Consider the following 21,507-nt stretch of genomic DNA (forward strand, 5'->3'; position numbering starts at 1 on the left):
GCCAAAATCTACAGGTAGGCACTTTTCAAAAATCACCTCTGTTTTCTTTCAAAAAATTGGATGTGTCCACGTTGCGCTTTGGGGCGTTTCCTGTCGCGGGCGCAAGGCCTACCCACACAAGTGAGGTATCATTTTTATCGGGAGACTTGGGGGAACGCTGGGTGGAAGGGAATTTGTGGCTCCGCTCAGATTCCAGAACTTTCTGCCACAGAAATGTGAGAAACATGTGTTTTTTTAGCCAAATTTTGAAGTTTACAAAGGATTCTGGGTAACAGAACCTGGTCCGAGCCCCACAAGTCACCCCGTCTAGGATTCCCCTAGGTCTCTAGTTTTCAGAAATGCACAGGTTTGTTAAGTTTCCCTAGGTGCCGGCTGAGCTAGAGTCCAAAATCTACAGGTAGGCACTTCTCAAAAATCACCTCTGTTTTCTTTCAAAAAAATGGATGTGTGCACGTTGCGCATTTGGGCGTTTCCTGTCGCGGGCGCTAGGCCTACCCACACAAGTGAGGTATCATTTTTATCAGGAGACTTGGGAGAACGCTGGGTGGAAGGACATTTGTGGCTCCTCTCAGATTCCAGAACTTTCTACCACAGAAATGTGAGGAACATGTGTTTTTTTAGCCAAATGTTGAGGTTTGCAAAGGATTCTGGGTAACAGAACCTGGTCCGAGCCCCATAAGTCACCCTATCTTGGATTCCTCTACGTCTCTAGTTTTCAGAAATGCACAGGTTTGGTAGGTTTCCCTAGGTGCCGGCTGAGCTAGAGGCCAAAATCTACAGGTGGGCACTTTGCAAAAATCACCTCTGTTTTCTTAAAAAAAAATGGATGTGTCCACGTTGCGCTTTGGGGCGTTTCCTGTCGCGGGCACTAGGCCTACCCACACAAGTGAGGTATCATTTTTATCGGAAGACTTGGGGGAACGCTGGGTGGAAGGAAATTTGTGGCTCCTCTCAGATTCCAGAACTTTCTGCCACAGAAATGTGAGGAACATGTGTTTTTTTAGCCAAATTTTATGGTTTGCAAAGGATTCTGGGTAACAGAACCTGGTCCGAGCTCCACAAGTCACCCCATCTTGGATTCCCCTAGGTCTCTAGTTTTCAGAAATGCACAGGTTTGGTAGGTTTCCCTAGGTGCCGGCTGAGCTAGAGGACAAAATCTGGAGGTAGGCACTTTGCAAAAATCACCTCTGTTTTCTTTAAAAAAATTGGATGTGTCCACGTGGCGCTTTGGGGCGTTTCCTGTCGCGGGCGCTAGGCCTACCCACACAAGTGAGGTATCATTTTATCAGGAGACTTGGGGGAACACTGGGTGGAAGGAAATTTGTGGCTCCTCTCAGATTCCAGAACGTTCTGCCACAGAAATGTGAGGAACATGTGTTTTTTTAGCCAAATTTTGAGGTTTGCAAAGGATTTTGGGTAACAGAACCTGGTCCAAGCCCCACAAGTCACCCCATCTTGGATTCCCCTAGGTCTCTAGTTTTCAGAAATGCACAGGTTTGGTAGGTTTCCCTAGGTGCCGGCTGTGCTAGAGGCCAAAATCTACAGGTAGGCACTTCACAAAAATCACCTCTGTTTTGCTTCAAAAAATTGGATGTGTCCACGTTGCGCTATGGGGCGTTTCCTGTCGCGGGCACTAGGCCTACCCACACAAGTGAGGAATCATTTTTATCGGGAGACTTGGGGAAACGCTGGGTGGAAGGAAATTTGTGGCTCCTCTCAGATTCCAGAACTTTCTGCCACAGAAATGTGAGGGACATGTGTTTTTTTAGCCAAATGTTGAGGTTTGCAAAGGATTCTGGGTAACAGAACCTGGTCCGAGCCCCACAAGTCACCCCATCTTGGATTCCCCTAGCTCTCTAGGTTTCAGAAATGCACAGGTTTGGTAGGTTTCCCTAGGTGCCGGCTGAGCTAGAGGCCAAAATCTACAGGTAGGCACTTTGCAAAAAACACCTCTGTTTTCTTTAAAAAAATTGGATGTGTCCACGTTGCGCGTTGGGGCGTTTCCTGTCGCGGGCGCTAGGCCGACCCACACAAGTGAGGTATCATTTTTATCGGGAGACTTGGGGGAACGCTGGGTGGAAGGACATTTGTGGCTCCTCTCAGATTCCAGAACTTTCTGCCACAGAAATGTGAGGAACATTTGTTTTTTTAGCCAAATTTTGAGGTTTGCAAATGATTCTGGGTAACAGAACCTGGTCCGAGCCCCACAAGTCACCCCATCTTGGATTCCCCTAGGTCTCTAGTTTTCAGAAATGCACAGGTTTGGTAGGTTTCCCTAGGTGCCGGCTGAGCTAGAGGCCAAAATCTACAGGTAGGTACTTTGCAAAAATCACCTCTGTTTTCTTTCAAAAAATTGGATGTGTCCACGTTGCGCTTTGGGACGTTTCCTGTTGCGGGCGCTAGGCCTACCCACACAAGTGAGGTATCACTTTTATCGGGAGACTTGGGGGAACGCTGGGTGGAAGGAAATTTGTGTCTCCTCTCAGATTCCAGAACTTTCTGCCACAGAAATGTGAGGAACATGTGTTTTTTTAGCCAAATTTTGAGGTTTGCAAAGGATTCTGGGTAACAGAACCTGGTTCGAGCCCCACAAGTCACCCCATCTTGGATTCCCCTAGGTCTCTAGTTTTCAGAAATGCGCAGGTTTGGTAGGTTTCCCTAGGTGCCGGCTGAGCTAGAGGCCAAAATCTACAGGTAGGCACTTTGCAAAAATCACCTCTGTTTTCTTTAAAAAAATTGGATGTGTCCACGTTGCGCTTTGGGGCGTTTCCTGTCGCGTGCGCTAGGCCTACCCACACATGTGAGGTATCATTTTATCGGGAGACTTGGGGGAACGCTGGGTGGAAGGAAATTTGTGGCTCCTCTCAGATTCCAGAACTTTCTGCCACAGAAATATGAGGAACATTTGTTGTTTTAGCCAAATTTTGAGGTTTGAAAAGGATTCTGGGTAACAGAACCTGGTCCGAGCCCCACAAGTCACCCCATCTTGGATTCCCCTAGGTCTCTAGTTTTCAGAAATGCACAGGTTTGGTAGGATTCCATAGGTGCCGGCTGAGCTAGAGTCCAAAATCTACAGGTAGGCACTTTGCAAAAAACCCCTCTGTTTGCTTTCAAAAAATTGGATGTGTCCACGTTGCGCTTTGGGGTGTTTCCTGTCGCGGGCGCTAGGCCTACCCACACAAGTGAGGTATCATTTTTATCAGGAGACTTGGGAGAACGCCGGGTGGAAGGACATTTGTGGCTCCTCTCAGATTCCAGAACTTTCTACTTCAGAAATGTGAGGAACATGTGTTTTTTTAGCCAAATGTAGAGGTTTGCAAAGGATTCTGGGTAACAGAACCTGGTCCGAGCCCCACAAGTCACCCCATCTTGGATTCCTCTAGGTCTCTAGTTTTCAGAAATGCACAGGTTTGGTAGGTTTCCCTAGGTGCCGGCTGAGCTAGAGGCCAAAATCTACAGGTGGGCACTTTGCAAAAATCACCTCTGTTTTCTTTCAAAAAATTGGATGTGTCCACGTTGCGCTTTGGGGCGTTTCCTGTCGCGGGCGCTAGGCCTACCCACACAAGTGAGGTATCATTTTTATCGGGAGACTTGGGGGAACGCTGGGTCAAAGGAAATTGGTGGCTCCTCTCAGATTCCAGAACTTTCTGCCACAGAAATATGGTGAACATGTGTTTTTTTAGCCAAATGTTGAGGTTTGCAAAGGATTCTGGGTAACAGAACCTGGTCCGAGCCCCACAAGTCACCCCATCTTGTATTCCCCTAGGTCTCTAGTTTTCAGAAATGCACAGGTTTGGTAGGTTTCCATAGGTGCCGTCTGAGCTAGAGGCCAAAATCTACAGGTAGGCACTTTGCAAAAATCACCTCTGTTTTCTTTCAAAAAATTGGATGTGTCCACATTGCGCTTTGGGGCGTTTCCTGTCGCGGGCGCTAGGCCTACCCACACAAGTGAGGTATCATTTTATCAGGAGACTTGGGGGAACGCTGGGTGGAAGGAAATTTGTGGCTCCTCTCAGATTCCAGAACGTTCTGCCACAGAAATGTGAGGAACATGTGTTTTTTTAGCCAAATTTTGAGGTTTGCAAAGGATTTTGGGTAACAGAACCTGGTCCGAGCCCCACAAGTCACCCCATCTTGGATTCCCCTAGGTCTCTAGTTTTCAGAAATGCACAGGTTTGGTAGGTTTCCCTAGGTGCCGGCTGAGCTAGAGGCCAAAATCTACAGGTAGGCACTTTGCAAAAATCACCTCTGTTTTCTTTCAAAAAATTGGATGTGTCCACGTTGCGCTTTGGGGCGTTTCCTGTCGCGGGCGCTAGGCCTACCCACACAAGTGAGGTATCATTTTTATCGGGAGACTTGGGGGAACGCTGGGTGGAAGGAAATTTGTGGCTCCTCTCAGATTCCAGAACTTTCTGCCACAGAAATGTGAGGAACATGTGTTTTTTTAGCCAAATTTTGAGGTTTGCAAAGGATTCTGGGTAACAGAACCTGGTCCGAGCCCCACAAGTCACCCCATCTTGGATTCCCCTAGGTCTCTAGTTTTCAGAAATGCACATGTTTGGTAGGTTTCCCTAGGTGCCGGCTGAGCTAGAGGACACAATCTGCAGGTAGGCACTTTGCAAAAATCACCTCTGTTTTCTTTAAAAAAATTGGATGTGTCCACGTAGCGCTTTGGGGCGTTTCCTGTCGCGGGCGCTAGGCCTACCCACACAAGTGAGGTATCATTTTATCAGGAGACTTGGGGGAACGCTGGGTGGAAGGAAATTTGTGGCTTCTCTCAGATTCCAGAACGTTCTGCCACAGAAATGTGAGGAACATGTGTTTTTTTAGCCAAATTTTGAGGTTTGCAAAGGATTTTGGGTAACAGAACCTGGTCCGAGCCCCACAAGTCACCCCATCTTGGATTCCCCTAGGTCTCTAGTTTTCAGAAATGCACAGGTTTGGTAGGTTTCCCTAGGTGCCGGCTGAGCTAGAGGCCAAAATCTACAGGTAGGCACTTTGTAAAAATCACCTCTGTTTTCTTTAAAAAAATTGGATGTGTCCACGTTGCGCTTTGGGGCGTTTCCTGTCGCGGGCGCTAGGCCTACCCACACAAGTGAGGTATCATTTTTATCGGGAGACTTGGTGGAACGCTGGGTGGAAGGAAATTTGTGTCTCCTCTCAGATTCCAGAACTTTCTGCCACAGAAATGTGAGGAACATGTGTTTTTTTAGCCAAATTTTGAGGTTTGCAAAGGATTCTGGGTAACAGAACCTGGTTCGAGCCCCACAAGTCACCCCATCTTGGATTCCCCTAGGTCTCTAGTTTTCAGAAATGCACAGGTTTGGTGGGTTTCCCTAGGTGCCGGCTGAGCTAGAGGCCAAAATCTACAGGTAGGCACTTTGCAAAAATCACCTCTGTTTTCTTTCGAAAAATTGGATGTGTCCACGTTGCGCTTTGGAGCGTTTCCTGTCGCGGGCGCTAGGCCTACCCACACATGTGAGGTATCATTTTATCGGGAGACTTGGAGGAACGGTGGGTGGAAGGAAATTTGTGGCTCCTCTCAGATTCCAGAACTTTCTGCCACAGAAATATGAGGAACATTTATTGTTTTAGCCAAATTTTGAGGTTTGAAAAGGATTCTGGGTAACAGAACCTGGTCCGAGCCCCACAAGTCACCCCATCTTGGATTCCCCTAGGTCTCTAGTTTTCAGAAATGCACAGGTTTGGTAGGTTTCCCTAGGTGCCGGCTGAGCTAGAGTCCAAAATCTACAGGTAGGCACTTTGCAAAAAACACCTCTGTTTTCTTTCAAAAAATTGGATGTGTCCACGTTGCGCTTTGGGGCGCTTCCTGTCGCGGGCGCTAGGCCTACCCACACAAGTGAGGTATCATTTTTATCAGGAGACTTGGGAGAACGCTGGGTGGAAGGACATTTGTGGCTCCTCTCAGATTCCAGAACTTTCTACTTCAGAAATGTGAGGAACATGTGTTTTTTAAGCCAAATGTAGAGGTTTGCAAAGGATTCTGGGTAACAGAACCTGGTCCGAGCCCCACAAGTCACCCCATCTTGGATTCCTCTAGGTCTCTAGTTTTCAGAAATGCACAGGTTTGGTAGGTTTCCCTAGGTGCCGGCTGAGCTAGAGGCCAAAATCTACAGGTAGGCACTTTGCAAAAATCACCTCTGTTTTCTTTAAAAAAAATGGATGTGTGCACGTTGCGCATTTGGGCGTTTCCTGTCGCGGGCGCTAGGCCTACCCACACAAGTGAGGTATCATTTTTATCGGGAGACTTGGGGGAACGCTGGGTGGAAGGACATTTGTGGCGCCTCTCAGATTCCAGAACTTTCTACCACAGAAATGTGAGGAACATGTGTTTTTTTAGCCAAATTTTGAGGTTTGGAAAGGATTTTGGGTAACAGAACCTGGTCCGAGCCCCACAAGTCACCCCATCTTGGATTCCCCTAGGTCTCTAGTTTTCAGAAATGCACAGGTTTGGTAGGTTTCCCTTGGTGCCGGCTGAGCTAGAGGCCAAAATCTACAGGTAGGCACTTTGCAAAAATCACCTCTGTTTTCTTTCAAAAAATTGGATGTGTCCACGTTGCGCTTTGGGGCGTTTCCTGTCGCGGGCGCAAGGCCTACCCACACAAATGAGGTATCATTGTTATCGGGAGACTTGGGGGAACGTGGGTGGAAGGAAATTTGTGGCTCTGCTCAGATTCCAGAACTTTCTGCCACAGAAATGTGAGGAACATGTGTTTTTTTAGCCAAATTTTGAGGTTTACAAAGGATTCTGGGTAACAGAACCTGGTCCGAGCCCCACAAGTCACCCCATCTAGGATTCCCCTAGGTCTCTAGTTTTCAGAAATGCACAGGTTTGTTAAGTTTCCCTAGGTGCCGGCTGAGCTAGAGTCCAAAATCTACAGGTAGGCACTTCTCAAAAATCACCTCTGTTTTCTTTAAAAAAAATGGATGTGTGCATGTTGCGCATTTGGGCGTTTTCTGTCGCGGGCGCTAGGCCTACCCACACAAGTGAGGTATCATTTTTATCGGGAGACTTGGGGGAACGCTGGGTGGAAGGACATTTGTGGCGCCTCTCAGATTCCAGAACTTTCTACCACAGAAATGTGAGGAACATGTGTTTTTTTAGCCAAATTTTGAGGTTTGCAAAGGATTCTGGGTAACAGAACCTGGTCCGAGCCCCACAAGTCACCCCATCTTGGATTCCCCTAGGTCTCTAGTTTTCAGAACTGCACAGGTTTGGTAGGTTTCCCTAGGTGACGGCTGAGCTAGAGGCAAAAATCTACAGGTAGGCACTTCGCAAAAATCACCTCTGTTTTCCTTAAAAAAATTGGATGTGTCCACGTTGCACTTTGGGGCGTTTCCTGTCGCGGGCGCTAGGCCTACCCACACAAGTGAGGAATCATTTTTATCGGGAGACTTGGGGAAACGCTGGGTGGAAGGAAATCTGTTGCTCCTCTCAGATTCCAGAACTTTCTGCCACAGAAATGTGAGGAACATGTGTTTTTTTAGCCAAATTTTGAGGTTTGCAAAGGATTCTGGGTAACAGAACCTGGTCCGAGCCCCACAAGTCACCCCATCTTGGATTCCCCTAGGTCTCTAGTTTTCAGAAATGCACAGGTTTGGTAGGTTTCCCTAGGTGCCGGCTGAGCTAGAGTCCAAAATCTACAGGTAGGCACTTCTCAAAAATCACCTCTGTTTTCTTTAAATAAAATGGATGTGTGCACGTTGCGCATTTGGGCGTTTCCTGTCGCGGGCGCTAGGCCTACCCACACAAGTGAGGTATCATTTTTATCGGGAGACTTGGGGGAACGCTGGGTGGAAGGACATTTGTGGCGCCTCTCAGATTCCAGAACTTTCTACCACAGAAATGTGAGGAACATGTGTTTTTTTAGCCAAATTTTGAGGTTTGCAAAGGATTTTGGGTAACAGAACCTGGTCCGAGCCCCACAAGTCACCCCATCTTGGATTCCCCTAGGTCTCTAGTTTTCAGAAATGCACAGGTTTGGTAGGTTTCCCTTGGTGCCGGCTGAGCTAGAGGCCAAAATCTACAGGTAGGCACTTTGCAAAAATCACCTCTGTTTTCTTTCAAAAAATTGGATGTGTCCACGTTGCGCTTTGGGGCGTTTCCTGTCGCGGGCGCAAGGCCTACCCACACAAGTGAGGTATCATTGTTATCGGGAGACTTGGGGGAACGCTGGGTGGAAGGAAATTTGTGGCTCCGCTCAGATTCCAGAACTTTCTGCCACAGAAATGTGAGGAACATGTGTTTTTTTAGCCAAATTTTGAGGTTTACAAAGGATTCTGGGTAACAGAACCTGGTCCGAGCCTCACAAGTCACCCCATCTAGGATTCCCCTAGGTCTCTAGTTTTCAGAAATGCACAGGTTTGTTAAGTTTCCCTAGGTGCCGGCTGAGCTAGAGTCCAAAATCTACAGGTAGGCACTTCTCAAAAATCACCTCTGTTTTCTTTAAAAAAAATGGATGTGTGCATGTTGCGCATTTGGGCGTTTCCTGTCGCGGGCGCTAGGCCTACCCACACAAGTGAGGTATCATTTTTATCGGGAGACTTGGGGGAACGCTGGGTGGAAGGACATTTGTGGCGCCTCTCAGATTCCAGAACTTTCTACCACAGAAATGTGAGGAACATGTGTTTTTTTAGCCAAATTTTGAGGTTTGCAAAGGATTTTGGGTAACAGAACCTGGTTCGAGCCCCACAAGTCACCCCATCTTGGATTCCCCTAGGTCTCTAGTTTTCAGAAATGCACAGGTTTGGTAGGTTTCCCTTGGTGCCGGCTGAGCTAGAGGCCAAAATCTACAGGTAGGCACTTTGCAAAAATCACCTCTGTTTTCTTTCAAAAAATTGGATGTGTCCACGTTGCGCTTTGGGGCGTTTCCTGTCGCGGGCGCAAGGCCTACCCACACAAGTGAGGTATCATTGTTATCGGGATACTTGGGGGAACGCTGGGTGGAAGGAAATTTGTGGCTCCGCTCAGATTCCAGAACTTTCTGCCACAGAAATGTGAGGAACATGTGTTTTTTTAGCCAAATTTTGAGGTTTACAAAGGATTTTGGGTAACAGAACCTGGTCCGAGCCCGACAAGTCACCCCATCTTGGATTCCCCTAGGTCTCTAGTTTTCAGAAATGCACAGGTTTGTTAAGTTTCCCAAGGTGCCGGCTGAGCTAGAGTCCAAAATCTACAGGTAGGCACTTCGCAAAAATTACCTCTGTTTTCTTTAAAAAAAATTGGATGTGTCCACGTTGCGCTTTGGGGCGATTCCTGTCGCGGGCGCTAGACCTACCCACACAAGTGAGGTATCATTTTTATCGGGAGACTTGGGGAAACGCTGTGTGGAAGGAAATTTGTGGCTCCTCTCAGATTCCAGAACTTTCTGCCACAGAAATGTGAGGAACATGTGTTTTTTTAGCCAAATTTTGAGGTTTGCAAAGGATTCTGGGTAACAGAACCTGGTCCGAGCCCCACAAATCACCCCATCTTGGATTCCCCTAGGTCTCTAGTTTTCAGAAATGCACAGGTTTGGTAGGTTTCCCTAGGTGCCGGCTGAGCTAGAGGCCAAAATCTACAGGTAGGCACTTTGCAAAAATCACCTCTGTTTTCTTTCAAAAAATTGGATGTGTCCACGTGGCGCTTTGGGGCGTTTCCTGTCGCGGGCGCTAGGCCTACCCACACAAGTGAGGTATCATTTTATCAGGAGACTTGGGGGAACACTGGGTGGAAGGAAATTTGTGGCTCCTCTCAGATTCCAGAACTTTCTGCCACAGAAATGTGAGGGACATGTGTTTTTTTAGCCAAATGTTGAGGTTTGCAAAGGATTCTGGGTAACAGAACCTGGTCCGAGCCCCACAAGTCACCGCATCTTGGATTCCCCTAGCTCTCTAGTTTTCAGAAATGCACAGGTTTGGTAGGTTTCCCTAGGTGCCGGCTGAGCTAGAGGCCAAAATCTACAGGTAGGCACTTTGCAAAAAACACCTCTGTTTTCTTTAAAAAAATTGGATGTGTCCACGTTGCGCGTTGGGGCGTTTCCTGTCGCGGGCGCTAGGCCGACCCACACAAGTGAGGTATCATTTTTATCGGGAGACTTGGGGGAACGCTGGGTGGAAGGACATTTGTGGCTCCTCTCAGATTCCAGAACTTTCTGCCACAGAAATGTGAGGAACATGTGTTTTTTTAGCCAAATTTTGAGGTTTGCAAATGATTCTGGGTAACAGAACCTGGTCCGAGCCCCACAAGTCACCCCATCTTGGATTCCCCTAGGTCTCTAGTTTTCAGAAATGCACAGGTTTGGTAGGTTTCCCTAGGTGCCGGCTGAGCTAGAGGCCAAAATCTACAGGTAGGCACTTTGCAAAAATCACCTCTGTTTTCTTTCAAAAAATTGGATGTGTCCACGTTGCGCTTTGGGGCGTTTCCTGTCGCGGGCGCTAGGCCTACCCACACAAGTGAGGAATCATTTTTATCGGGAGACTTGGGGGAACGCTGGGTGGAAGGAAATTTGTGTCTCCTCTCAGATTCCAGAACTTTCTGCCACAGAAATGTGAGGAACATGTGTTTTTTTAGCCAAATTTTGAGGTTTGCAAAGGATTCTGGGTAACAGAACCTGGTTCGAGCCCCACAAGTCACCCCATCTTGGATTCCCCTAGGTCTCTAGTTTTCAGAAATGCACAGGTTTGGTAGGTTTCCCTAGGTGCCGGCTGAGCTAGAGGCCAAAATCTACAGGTAGGCACTTTGCAAAAATCACCTCTGTTTTCTTTAAAAAAAATTGGATGTGTCCACGTTGCGCTTTGGGGCGTTTCCTGTCGCGTGCGCTAGGCCTACCCACACATGTGAGGTATCATTTTATCGGGAGACTTGGGGGAACGGTGGGTGGAAGGAAATTTGTGGCTCCTCTCAGATTGCAGAACTTTCTGCCACAGAAATATGAGGAACATTTGTTGTTTTAGCCAAATTTTGAGGTTTGAAAAGGATTCTGGGTAACAGAACCTGGTCCGAGCCCCACAAGTCACCCCATCTTGGATTCCCCTAGGTCTCTAGTTTTCAGAAATGCACAGGTTTGGTAGGATTCCCTAGGTGCCGGCTGAGCTAGAGTCCCAAATCTACAGGTAGGCACTTTGCAAAAAACACCTCTGTTTTCTTTCAAAAAATTGGATGTGTCCACGTTGCGCTTTGGGGCGTTTCCTGTCGCGGGCGCTAGGCCTACCCACACAAGTGAGGTATCATTTTTATCAGGAGACTTGGGAGAACGCTGGGTGGAAGGACATTTGTGGCTCCTCTCAGATTCCAGAACTTTCTACTTCAGAAATGTGAGGAACATGTGTTTTTTTAGCCAAATGTAGAGGTTTGCAAAGGATTCTGGGTAACAGAACCTGGTCCGAGCCCCACAAGTCACCCCATCTTGGATTCCTCTAGGTCTCTAGTTTTCAGAAATGCACAGGTTTGGTAGGTTTCCCTAGGTGCCGGCTGAGCTAGAGGCCAAAATCTACAGGTGGGCACTTTGCAAAAATCACCTCTGTTTTCTTTAAAAAAAATGGATGTGTCCACGTTGCGCTTTGGGGCGTTTCCTGTCGCGGGCACTAGGCCTACCCACACAAGTGAGGTATCATTTTTATCGGGAGACTTGGGGGAACGCTGGGTCAAAGGAAATTGGTGGCTCCTCTCAGATTCCAGAACTTTCTGCCACAGAAATATGGGGAACATGTGTTTTTTTAGCCAAATGTTGAGGTTTGCAAAGGATTCTGGGTAACAGAACCTGGTCCGAGCCCCACAAGTCACCCCATCTTGTATTCCCCTAGGTCTCTAGTTTTCAGAAATGCACAGGTTTGGTAGGTTTCCATAGGTGCCGTCTGAGCTAGAGGCCAAAATCTACAGGTAGGCACTTTGCAAAAATCACCTCTGTTTTCTTTAAAAAAATTGGATGTGTCCACGTTGCGCTTTGGGGCGTTTCCTGTCGCGGGCGCTAGGCCTACCCACACAAGTGAGGTATCATTTTATCGGGAGACTTGGGGGAACGCTGGGTGGAAGGAAATTTGTGGCTCCTCTCAGATTCCAGAACTTTCTGCCACAGAAATGTGAGGAACATGTGTTTTTTTAGCCAAATTTTGAGGTTTGCAAAGGATTTTGGTTAACAGAACCTGGTCCGAGCCCCACAAGTCACCCCATCTTGGATTCCCCTAGGTCTCTATTTTTCAGAAATGCACAGGTTTGGTAGGTTTCCCTTGGTGCCGGCTGAGCTAGAGGCCAAAATCTACAGGTAGGCACTTTTCAAAAATCACCTCTGTTTTCTTTCAAAAAATTGGATGTGTCCACGTTGCGCTTTGGGGCGTTTCCTGTCGCGGGCGCAAGGCCTACCCACACAAGTGAGGTATCATTTTTATCGGGAGACTTGGGGGAACGCTGGGTGGAAGGGAATTTGTGGCTCCGCTCAGATTCCAGAACTTTCTGCCACAGAAATGTGAGAAACATGTGTTTTTTTAGCCAAATTTTGAAGTTTACAAAGGATTCTGGGTAACAGAACCTGGTCCGAGCCCCACAAGTCACCCCGTCTAGGATTCCCCTAGGTCTCTAGTTTTCAGAAATGCACAGGTTTGTTAAGTTTCCCTAGGTGCCGGCTGAGCTAGAGTCCAAAATCTACAGGTAGGCACTTCTCAAAAATCACCTCTGTTTTCTTTCAAAAAAATGGATGTGTGCACGTTGCGCATTTGGGCGTTTCCTGTCGCGGGCGCTAGGCCTACCCACACAAGTGAGGTATCATTTTTATCAGGAGACTTGGGAGAACGCTGGGTGGAAGGACATTTGTGGCTCCTCTCAGATTCCAGAACTTTCTACCACAGAAATGTGAGGAACATGTGTTTTTTTAGCCAAATGTTGAGGTTTGCAAAGGATTCTGGGTAACAGAACCTGGTCCGAGCCCCATAAGTCACCCTATCTTGGATTCCTCTACGTCTCTAGTTTTCAGAAATGCACAGGTTTGGTAGGTTTCCCTAGGTGCCGGCTGAGCTAGAGGCCAAAATCTACAGGTGGGCACTTTGCAAAAATCACCTCTGTTTTCTTAAAAAAAAATGGATGTGTCCACGTTGCGCTTTGGGGCGTTTCCTGTCGCGGGCACTAGGCCTACCCACACAAGTGAGGTATCATTTTTATCGGAAGACTTGGGGGAACGCTGGGTGGAAGGAAATTTGTGGCTCCTCTCAGATTCCAGAACTTTCTGCCACAGAAATGTGAGGAACATGTGTTTTTTTAGCCAAATTTTATGGTTTGCAAAGGATTCTGGGTAACAGAACCTGGTCCGAGCTCCACAAGTCACCCCATCTTGGATTCCCCTAGGTCTCTAGTTTTCAGAAATGCACAGGTTTGGTAGGTTTCCCTAGGTGCCGGCTGAGCTAGAGGACAAAATCTGGAGGTAGGCACTTTGCAAAAATCACCTCTGTTTTCTTTAAAAAAATTGGATGTGTCCACGTGGCGCTTTGGGGCGTTTCCTGTCGCGGGCGCTAGGCCTACCCACACAAGTGAGGTATCATTTTATCAGGAGACTTGGGGGAACACTGGGTGGAAGGAAATTTGTGGCTCCTCTCAGATTCCAGAACGTTCTGCCACAGAAATGTGAGGAACATGTGTTTTTTTAGCCAAATTTTGAGGTTTGCAAAGGATTTTGGGTAACAGAACCTGGTCCAAGCCCCACAAGTCACCCCATCTTGGATTCCCCTAGGTCTCTAGTTTTCAGAAATGCACAGGTTTGGTAGGTTTCCCTAGGTGCCGGCTGTGCTAGAGGCCAAAATCTACAGGTAGGCACTTCACAAAAATCACCTCTGTTTTGCTTCAAAAAATTGGATGTGTCCACGTTGCGCTATGGGGCGTTTCCTGTCGCGGGCACTAGGCCTACCCACACAAGTGAGGAATCATTTTTATCGGGAGACTTGGGGAAACGCTGGGTGGAAGGAAATTTGTGGCTCCTCTCAGATTCCAGAACTTTCTGCCACAGAAATGTGAGGGACATGTGTTTTTTTAGCCAAATGTTGAGGTTTGCAAAGGATTCTGGGTAACAGAACCTGGTCCGAGCCCCACAAGTCACCCCATCTTGGATTCCCCTAGCTCTCTAGGTTTCAGAAATGCACAGGTTTGGTAGGTTTCCCTAGGTGCCGGCTGAGCTAGAGGCCAAAATCTACAGGTAGGCACTTTGCAAAAAACACCTCTGTTTTCTTTAAAAAAATTGGATGTGTCCACGTTGCGCGTTGGGGCGTTTCCTGTCGCGGGCGCTAGGCCGACCCACACAAGTGAGGTATCATTTTTATCGGGAGACTTGGGGGAACGCTGGGTGGAAGGACATTTGTGGCTCCTCTCAGATTCCAGAACTTTCTGCCACAGAAATGTGAGGAACATTTGTTTTTTTAGCCAAATTTTGAGGTTTGCAAATGATTCTGGGTAACAGAACCTGGTCCGAGCCCCACAAGTCACCCCATCTTGGATTCCCCTAGGTCTCTAGTTTTCAGAAATGCACAGGTTTGGTAGGTTTCCCTAGGTGCCGGCTGAGCTAGAGGCCAAAATCTACAGGTAGGTACTTTGCAAAAATCACCTCTGTTTTCTTTCAAAAAATTGGATGTGTCCACGTTGCGCTTTGGGACGTTTCCTGTTGCGGGCGCTAGGCCTACCCACACAAGTGAGGTATCACTTTTATCGGGAGACTTGGGGGAACGCTGGGTGGAAGGAAATTTGTGTCTCCTCTCAGATTCCAGAACTTTCTGCCACAGAAATGTGAGGAACATGTGTTTTTTTAGCCAAATTTTGAGGTTTGCAAAGGATTCTGGGTAACAGAACCTGGTTCGAGCCCCACAAGTCACCCCATCTTGGATTCCCCTAGGTCTCTAGTTTTCAGAAATGCGCAGGTTTGGTAGGTTTCCCTAGGTGCCGGCTGAGCTAGAGGCCAAAATCTACAGGTAGGCACTTTGCAAAAATCACCTCTGTTTTCTTTAAAAAAATTGGATGTGTCCACGTTGCGCTTTGGGGCGTTTCCTGTCGCGTGCGCTAGGCCTACCCACACATGTGAGGTATCATTTTATCGGGAGACTTGGGGGAACGCTGGGTGGAAGGAAATTTGTGGCTCCTCTCAGATTCCAGAACTTTCTGCCACAGAAATATGAGGAACATTTGTTGTTTTAGCCAAATTTTGAGGTTTGAAAAGGATTCTGGGTAACAGAACCTGGTCCGAGCCCCACAAGTCACCCCATCTTGGATTCCCCTAGGTCTCTAGTTTTCAGAAATGCACAGGTTTGGTAGGATTCCATAGGTGCCGGCTGAGCTAGAGTCCAAAATCTACAGGTAGGCACTTTGCAAAAAACCCCTCTGTTTGCTTTCAAAAAATTGGATGTGTCCACGTTGCGCTTTGGGGTGTTTCCTGTCGCGGGCGCTAGGCCTACCCACACAAGTGAGGTATCATTTTTATCAGGAGACTTGGGAGAACGCCGGGTGGAAGGACATTTGTGGCTCCTCTCAGATTCCAGAACTTTCTACTTCAGAAATGTGAGGAACATGTGTTTTTTTAGCCAAATGTAGAGGTTTGCAAAGGATTCTGGGTAACAGAACCTGGTCCGAGCCCCACAAGTCACCCCATCTTGGATTCCTCTAGGTCTCTAGTTTTCAGAAATGCACAGGTTTGGTAGGTTTCCCTAGGTGCCGGCTGAGCTAGAGGCCAAAATCTACAGGTGGGCACTTTGCAAAAATCACCTCTGTTTTCTTTCAAAAAATTGGATGTGTCCACGTTGCGCTTTGGGGCGTTTCCTGTCGCGGGCGCTAGGCCTACCCACACAAGTGAGGTATCATTTTTATCGGGAGACTTGGGGGAACGCTGGGTCAAAGGAAATTGGTGGCTCCTCTCAGATTCCAGAACTTTCTGCCACAGAAATATGGTGAACATGTGTTTTTTTAGCCAAATGTTGAGGTTTGCAAAGGATTCTGGGTAACAGAACCTGGTCCGAGCCCCACAAGTCACCCCATCTTGTATTCCCCTAGGTCTCTAGTTTTCAGAAATGCACAGGTTTGGTAGGTTTCCATAGGTGCCGTCTGAGCTAGAGGCCAAAATCTACAGGTAGGCACTTTGCAAAAATCACCTCTGTTTTCTTTCAAAAAATTGGATGTGTCCACATTGCGCTTTGGGGCGTTTCCTGTCGCGGGCGCTAGGCCTACCCACACAAGTGAGGTATCATTTTATCGGGAGACTTGGGGGAACGCTGGGTGGAAGGAAATTTGTGGCTCCTCTCAGATTCCAGAACTTTCTGCCACAGAAATGTGAGGAACATGTGTTTTTTTAGCCAAATTTTGAGGTTTGCAAAGGATTTTGGGTAACAGAACCTGGTCCGAGCCCCACAAGTCACCCCATCTTGGATTCCCCTAGGTCTCTAGTTTTCAGAAATGCACAGGTTTGGTAGGTTTCCCTTGGTGCCGGCTGAGCTAGAGGCCGAAATCTACAGGTAGGCACTTTTCAAAAATCACCTCTGTTTTCTTTCAAAAAATTGGATGCGTCCACGTTGCGCTTTGGGGCGTTTCCTGTCGCGGGCGCAAGGCCTACCCACACAAGTGAGGTATCATTTTTATCGGGAGACTTGGGGGAACGCTGGGTGGAAGGGAATTTGTGGCTCCGCTCAGATTCCAGAACTTTCTGCCACAGAAATGTGAGAAACATGTGTTTTTTTAGCCAAATTTTGAGGTTTACAAAGGATTCTGTGTAACAGAACCTGGTCCGAGCCCCACAAGTCATCCCCGTCTAGGATTCCCCTAGGTCTCTAGTTTTCAGAAATGCACAGGTTTGTTAAGTTTCCCTAGGTGCCGGCTGAGCTAGAGTCCAAAATCTACAGGTAGGCACTTCTCAAAAATCACCTCTGTTTTCTTTAAAAAAAATGGATGTGTGCACGTTGCGCATTTGGGCGTTTCCTGTCGCGGGCGCTAGGCCTACCCACACAAGTGAGGTATCATTTTTATCGGGAGACTTGGGGAAACGCTGGGTGGAAGGAAATTTGTGGCTCCTCTCAGATTCCAGAACTTTCTGCCACAGAAATGTGAGGAACATGTGTTTTTTTAGCCAAATTTTAAGGTTTGCAAAGGATTCTGGGTAACAGAACCTGGTCTGAGCCCCACAAGTCACCCCATCTTGGATTCCCCTAGGTCTCTAGTTTTCAGAAATGCACAGGTTTGGTAGGTTTCCATAGGTGCCGTCTGAGCTAGAGGCCAAAATCTACAGGTAGGCACTTTGCAAAAATCACCTCTGTTTTCTTTCAAAAAATTGGATGTGTCCACGTTGCGCTTTGGGGCGTTTCCTGTCGCGGGCGCTAGGCCTACCCACACAAGTGAGGTATCATTTTATCGGGAGACTTGGGGGAACGCTGGGTGGAAGGAAATTTGTGGCTCCTCTCAGATTCCAGAACTTTCTGCCACAGAAATGTGAGGAACATGTGTTTTTTTAGCCAAATTTTGAGGTTTGCAAAGGATTCTGGGTAACAGAACCTGGTCCGAGCCCCACAAGTCACCCCATCTTGGATTCCCCTAGGTCTCTAGTTTTCAGGACTGCACAGGTTTGGTAGGTTTCCCTAGGTGCCGGCTGAGCTAAAGGCCAAAATCTACAGGTAGGCACTTCGCAAAAATCACCTCTGTTTTCCTTCAAAAAATTGGATGTGTCCACGTTGCACTTTGGGGCGTTTCCTGTCGCGGGCGCTAGGCCTACCCACACAAGTGAGGAATCATTTTTATCGGGAGACTTGGGGAAACGCTGGGTGGAAGGAAATCTGTTGCTCCTCTCAGATTCCAGAACTTTCTGCCACAGAAATGTGAGGAACATGTGTTTTTTTAGCCAAATTTTGAGGTTTGCAAAGGATTCTGGGTAACAGAACCTGGTCCGAGCCCCACAAGTCACCCCATCTTGGATTCCCCTAGGTCTCTAGTTTTCAGAAATGCACAGGTTTGGTAGGTTTCCCTAGGTGCCGGCTGAGCTAGAGTCCAAAATCTACAGGTAGGTACTTCGCAAAAATCACCTCAGTTTTCTTTCAAAAAATTGGATGTGTCCACGTTGCTCTTTGGGGCGTTTCCTGTCGCGGGCGCTAGGCCTACCCACACAAGTGAGGAATCATTTTTATCGGGAGACTTGGGGAAGCGCTGGGTGGAAGGAAATTTGTGGCTCCTCTCAGATTCCAGAACTTTCTGCCACAGAAATGTGAGGAACATGTGTTTTTTTAGCCAAATTTTAAGGTTTGCAAAGGATTCTGGGTAACAGAACCTGGTCTGAGCCCCACAAGTCACCCCATCTTGGATTCCCCTAGGTCTCTAGTTTTCAGAAATGCACAGGTTTGTTAAGTTTCCCTAGGTGCCGGCTGAGCTAGAGTCCAAAATCTACAGGTAGGCACTTCGTAAAAATTACCTCTGTTTTCTTTAAAAAAATTGGATGTGTCCACGTTGCGCTTTGGGGCGTTTCCTGTTGCGGGCGCTAGACCTACCCACACAAGTGAGGTATCATTTTTATCGGGAGACTTGGGGAAACGCTCTGTGGAAGGAAATTTGTGGCTCCTCTCAGATTCCAGAACTTTCTGCCACAGAAATGTGAGGAACATGTGTTTTTTTAGCCAAATTTTGAGGTTTGCAAAGGATTTTGGGTAACAGAACCTGGTCCGAGGCCCAGAAGTCACCCCATCTTGGATTCCCCTAGGTCTCTAGTTTACAGAAATGCACAGGTTTGCTAGGTTTCCCTAGGTGCCGGCTGAGCTAGAGGCCAAAATCTACATGTAGGCACTTTGCAAAAAACACCTCTGTTTTCTTTTAAAAAATTGGATGTGTCCACGTTGCGCTTTGGGGCCTTTCCTGTCGCGGGCGCTAGGCCAACCCACACAAGTGAGGTATCATTTTTTTCGGGAGACTTGGGGGAACGCTGGGTGGAAGGACATTAGTGGCTCCTCTCAGATTCCAGAACTTTCTGCCACAGAAATGTGAGGAACATGTGTTTTTTTAGCCAAATTTTGAGGTTTGCAAAGGATTCTGGGTAACAGAACCTGGTCCGAGCCCCACAAGTCACCCCATCTTGGATTCCCCTAGGTCTCTAGTTTTCAGAAATGCACAGGTTTGGTAGGTTTCCCTAGGTGCCGGCTGAGCTAGAGGCCAAAATCTACAGGTAGGCACTTTGCAAAAATCACCTCTGTTTTCTTTCAAAAAATTGGATGTGTCCACGTTGCACTTTAGGGCGTTTCCTGTTGCGGGCTCTAGACCTACCCACACAAGTGAGGTATCATTTTATCGGGAGACTTGGGGGATCGCTGGGTGGAAGGAAATTTGTGGCTCCTCTCAGATTCCAGAACTTTCTGCCACAGAAATATGAGGAACATTTGTTGTTTTAGCCAAATTTTGAGGTTTGAAAAGGATTCTGGGTAACAGAACCTGGTCCGAGCCCCACAAGTCACCCCATCTTGGATTCCCCTAGGTCTCTAGTTTTCAGAAATGCACAGGTTTGGTGGGTTTCCCTAGGTGCCGGCTGAGCTAGAGGCCAAAATCTACAGGTAGGCACTTTGCAAAAAACACCTCTGTTTTCTTTCAAAACAATGGATGTGTCCACTTTGCGCTTTGGGGCGTTTCCTGTCGCGGGCGCTAGGCCTACCCACACAAGTGAGGTATCATTTTTATCAGGAGACTTGGGAGAACGCTGGGTGGAAGGACATTTGTGGCTCCTCTCAGATTCCAGAACTTTCTACTTCAGAAATGTGAGGAACATGTGTTTTTTTAGCCAATTGTAGAGGTTTGCAAAGGATTCTGGGTAACAGAACCTGGTCCGATCCCCACAAGTCACCCCATCTTGGATTCCTCTAGGTCTCTAGTTTTCAGAAATGCACAGGTTTGGTAGGTTTCCCTAGGTGCCTGCTGAGCTAGAGGCCAAAATCTACAGGTGGGCACTTTGCAAAAATCACCTCTGTTTTCTTTAAAAAAAATGGATGTGTCCACGTTGCGCTTTGGGGCGTTTCCTGTCGCGGGCACTAGGCCTACCCACACAAGTGAGGTATCATTTTTATCGGGAGACTTGGGGGAACGCTGGGTCAAAGGAAATTGGTGGCTCCTCTCAGATTCCAGAACTTTCTGCCACAGAAATATGGGGAACATGTGTTTTTTTAGCCAAATGTTGAGGTTTGCAAAGGATTCTGGGTAACAGAACCTGGTCCGAGCCCCACAAGTCACCCCATCTTGTATTCCCCCAGGTCTCTAGTTTTCAGAAATGCACAGGTTTGTTAAGTTTCCCTAGGTGCCGGCTGAGCTAGAGTGTAAAATCTACAGGTAGGCACTTCTAAAAAATCACCTCTGTTTTCTTTCAAAAAAATGGATGTGTGCACGTTGCGCATTTGGGCGTTTCCTGTCGCGGGCGCTAGGCCTACCCACACAAGTGAGGTATCATTTTTATCGGGAGACTTGGGGGAACGCTGGGTGGAAGGACATTTGTTGCGCCTCTCAGATTCCAGAACTTTCTGCCACAGAAATGTGAGGAACATGTGTTTTTTTAGCCAAATTTTGAGGTTTGCAAAGGATTCTGGGTAACAGAACCTGGTCCGAGCCCCACAAGTCACCCCATCTTGGATTCCCCTAGGTCTCTAGTTTTCAGAACTGCACAGGTTTGGTACGTTTCCCTAGGTGCCGGCTGAGCTAGAGGCCAAAATCTACAGGTAGGCACTTCGCAAAAATCACCTCTGTTTTCCTTCAAAAAATTGGATGTGTCCACGTTGCACTTTGGGGCGTTTCCTGTCGCGGGCGCTAGGCCTACCCACACAAGTGAGGAATCATTTTTATCGGGAGACTTGGGGAAACGCTGGGTGGAAGGAAATCTGTTGCTCCTCTCAGATTCCAGAACTTTCTGCCACAGAAATGTGAGGAACATGTGTTTTTTTAGCCAAATTTTGAGGTTTGCAAAGGATTCTGGGTAACAGAACCTGGTCCGAGCCCCACAAGTCACCCCATCTTGGATTCCCATAGGTCTCTAGTTTTCAGAAATGCACAAGTTTGGTAGGTTTCCCTAGGTGCCGGCAGAGCTAGAGTCCAAAATCTACAGGTAGGCACTTCTCAAAAATCACCTCTGTTTTCTTTCAAAAAAATGGATGTGTGCACGTTGCGCATTTGGGCGTTTCCTGTTGCGGGCGCTAGGCCTACCCACACAAGTGAGGTATCATTTTTATCGGGAGACTTGGGGGAACGCTGGGTGGAAGGACATTTGTGGCGCCTCTCAGATTCCAGAACTTTCTGCCACAGAAATGTGAGGAACATGTGTTTTTTTAGCCAAATTTTGAGGTTTGCAAAGGATTCTGGGTAACAGAACCTGGTCCGAGCCCCACAAGTCACCCCATCTTGGATTCCCCTAGGTCTCTAGTTTTCAAAAATGCACAGGTTTGGTAGGTTTCCCTAGGTGCCGGCTGAGCTAGAGGCCAAAATCTACAGGTAGGCACTTCACAAAAATGACCTCTGTTTTCTTTCAAAAAATTGTATGTGTGCAC

This window comes from Pleurodeles waltl, chromosome 3_1 (genome assembly GCF_031143425.1).
Source record: "Pleurodeles waltl isolate 20211129_DDA chromosome 3_1, aPleWal1.hap1.20221129, whole genome shotgun sequence".
NCBI classification, from domain to species: Eukaryota; Metazoa; Chordata; class Amphibia; order Caudata; family Salamandridae; genus Pleurodeles; species Pleurodeles waltl.